Consider the following 4,019-nt stretch of genomic DNA (forward strand, 5'->3'; position numbering starts at 1 on the left):
GAATAGCTTTTCAATAAGTGCTTTATCATTAAAATTATTATTGAACCTCATTCATTATTCATTCAAGTGTGCTAATAGAGAGACAACCTCCAATTCTAACACAATTAACTTCTAGACATGATCATTATTCATTCATTTAAAACACACACATGCATCATATCACATTCATATGTACAACATCATGATAATACTTCAATTCCTCACACTATGCCTTCAAGGCCATGATCACAACATACATATGAATCAAATCACCAACAGTTCACCATAATTATGCATAGATGATGATACAATTCAATAATCTAAATCAATCTAAGCATAAATCCACCATCATTCATTTATAATCAATAGACCACTTCATAAGTCACAATTTAGAAATTGAGAGAAATCATGGGTTCATAGAGTAAAATCATCTTAAATCATCAATTAAACATCAATATAATCATAGTTTATCATTTGAAAATGTTTGATGCAAGAACCCATGAGATTGAGTAAAACCTAGATTTTTTTCTTTCATGAACTTGAAATCACTTTGAAACTTCTTTGAAATTGACTCTAGGGTGAAAGCTAACCCTAGATGAAGGATCATCATAACTTGCTATTGATTTCCCATGAAAATTGAAGAAGAAACACCTTGAAATCCCCAACCCTAGCTTGAACTTGACCTTGATCTCCAATAGAGTTTCTAGAGAGAGCTTTTTAGGAGGGAAGGGTTTGATTTTTGGGGTGAAATCTAAATGAGTGTTTTAATATTTTAATACTCTTAAAATACCTTAAAACACTTAAAATAACCGTCCACATACTAATTGGGACTTGGGGTGAATTGGTAAATTCACCCCTCACTTGGCCGTGCCACTTGACAGATTACAGGTGCCATTCACAACCACCCAATCCACGGACCGTGGATGGGTTGAGGGATCCATGTTGTCCCTCCATGGTTCGTGGTTGTGGCCTATTTTGGGGGCCCTTGACCTACGGAGGCCATCCACGGGGAGTGGATGGACCTACGGGGCGTGGACCTCTTCAGTTGGTCACCCCTTTTTGGCCAACTTTCAAGTTTCAAGGGGTCTTGGGGGGTTAGACTTAGGGTCATCCTCAAGGACCCCTAAGGTGGTCCAAGGGGAGTCCTATCTTGACGTTTAACCCCTAAACCCTTCAACCATGACTCGGGACAATAATAAACACCATAAAGACTCAAGACAACCACAAGCGCACATACGTTAGGCTCTAGTTTCACTAGTTCGTTTTTAGGGTCGTTACATATATGAAATAAGTTTTGTGTTGAAAAAAGAGACAAAATAAATAAAATAGAAGAGGATGTGACTTTGTGCCAGAGAAGTAAAAAGATGATAAATAAAAGTGCTGAAAAATAAAGTGAAAGAAAAAGAAAAAAATGAAAAATAAGAGCTACAAAGTCAAAAGTCACATCCATGGTGAAAAGAGTCAAGGGAAAGAAAGTAAAAGAAAGAATGTCAAAAATAGGTCGAAAAGAGGTAAAAAGCCAATGTAATGTCAAGGAAGGCAGAAAGTCACTAAAAAGTATCCAAATGTACCACACCTGACCCTGAGCCTATGTTACAAGCTAAGAAAGTCCTGTAGTGATCCTAGCAACTAGTTTGGAAAATCTAAGCAGTGAAAATAAGGGCAAGCCTATGACATTGAGCACTAACTGTACTTGAAGTTACTTCTGAGAGTGAGTGTTGAATGAATCCTTGTACTTAAAATCATATTCATTGTGTGAAAAAGGGATTTCGTTTGAAGTAAGGGCACTAGGTACATTGTTGAAGAGTTGGTACCTTGGTAATAGTGAAAAAGTGTATGTTGTGTGTCTATTGGTCGATCTTTGTCATATCTTGATCCGTATGAGTTAGCTTGTTGAGTCTAAGAGAAAAGATTTGCACTCGAAAAGGGAGTCGGGATAGAAAGCCATATGATTGCTTGTGTTTGAATGTCTGCTTCTATATAAGTGTCGTTTAGAGTCTTAGTGTGTCGCTTGAGGACAAACAACAAATTTAAGTTGAAGGTGTTGAAATACCGTGAGTTTACGATATTTTTAATACATTTCACTTAAGAGTTGTATGTGTCTAGGGCCATTTTGTATTAGAACTCATGTTTATTGTGCTAAAAATTGCAGGAAATAGGCTTGGACGAGGTTGAGAGAGATACACCTGAATTCTACAGAAGTTGCCACCCACGAAAGTGACCTACGGACCGTAGGTCCAGTCACGGTCCATCAGTAGGTAGGCGTGGACTAATCTTCAGGGAAATCTGACCAAGTGTGGAGCTACGGAGGAGAGTGACAAATTGTAGGTCGACCTACGGGCCGTCCTATAGGTCCGTCAATTGCAACTGGAAGTGGAAGCTCAAGTACCTGATTGAAAAGTCCAAGTATGGAGCCATGAAAGAGGACTCACGGACCGTGTATCGACCCACGGTCCGTTCTGCAGGTCCGTTGATTGCAACTGGAAGTTGAAGGTTCCAAAACTTCTGAGAATTTGTCTAAGTATTGAGCCACGGAAGGAACCTACGGACCGTAGGTCAGTCCACAGTCCGTAGGTCAGTATCGTTGATTGAAGTCGCGTCCAAAAAAGTTTATTTCCTTATTTCATTTCCTTTTTATTTAGGACATGTTTTTCTATAAATAGGATATGTAAACCTCGTTTGGGGGGTTAGACATTATTGCTAACTTTTAGTTCTTGGTATTTTCGTGGGAATTAACTTGCAAACTCTAGCAATTTGATTTCCTAATTTCGGTTTATAAAAATTCTTGCTGTGAATTTCAATTGGAGATTACGGGTTTCTTATACTCATTACGTAAGTTCATGAATTCTTCTTCTAAAAATATGAATTATATTCTTGCTAGCATGGGTAACTAAATCCACAACTAGGGTTGTGGGAACCATGAGTGATTAACAAAGTATGAATAGTAACTAAGTAATTCTTGAATAGTGTTGTTGCATGAATTGATAATTCTTTTATTTAGAAGTCTTTTTAATGGTGGCCAATGTTAGAACTCGCCTTGTTGCTACTTGCCGGACCAGGAAGGTAGTTAATAAGAAAAGAATTTTCAACAGAGATTTAGTGTGATACTATCTAATAGCCTAATGTCAATTGGTGTGAGGATGAAAACTAAGTCATACATTGATGTGATGTCTAATCTGAGTTAAAGGTAAGGGTTAGTGAATTATACACACGTAACCGGACCAATGTACGGGGTGAAATTCTCTATTTAGCGGACCAAGCACTTAGGGATACATAACTTACCACTTTGCATGTGATACACTAGGAAATGATTACTATTACTAGGATTACCACGTTATGAGCGTATGAGGAACACATACACCCTAGTTTCTTTCAATCATTAATAACAACTAAAGATTGAATCTTGCTCACTTGCTCTCTAAACAACAATCAGTTATTTGTTACACAACCCCCCCCCCCCCAATTTAATTACTTATCTCTAAAATACATTGACTAAATGAATATAATCGTAAGTTAAAGTTAAGTCTAAACCATATTCCTCGTGGGATCGACCCCAACCTACAAGTTGGGTTCTTTACTTGATAACGATCACTTATACTTCTTTAGGAAGGTGTAATTTGACCGTATCACCCATAGTTTTCAATATTTCATTCACCTGGGAGCCACCAAGATGTATCAAGACTTGCGAAAGGTCTATTATTGGAATAGGATGAAGAAGGAGATTGCGGAATTTAAGGCTAAGTGTCCTAATTGTCAACAAGTGAAGGTTGAGCATCAAAAGTTGGGAGGTTTATCCCAAGATATTAGTATTCCTACTTGGAAGTGTGAGGATTTGAATATGGACTTTATTGTTGGTTTACCCCCACACTCGGCGACAATATGACGCCATTTGGGTTATAGTATGACGAAGTCGTCTAATTTCATTCTCGTCAAGGTTTCCTACTCGGTGGAAGACTATGATAAGTTGTACTTGAGGGAAAGGGCTAGGTTGCATGGAGTGACCCTATCCATCATCTCCGGTCATGGTACACAATTCACTT

This window comes from Solanum verrucosum, unplaced genomic scaffold (assembly GCF_900185275.1).
Source record: "Solanum verrucosum unplaced genomic scaffold, falcon-dt-bn FXZP01000073.1, whole genome shotgun sequence".
Classification (NCBI taxonomy): Eukaryota; Viridiplantae; Streptophyta; class Magnoliopsida; order Solanales; family Solanaceae; genus Solanum; species Solanum verrucosum.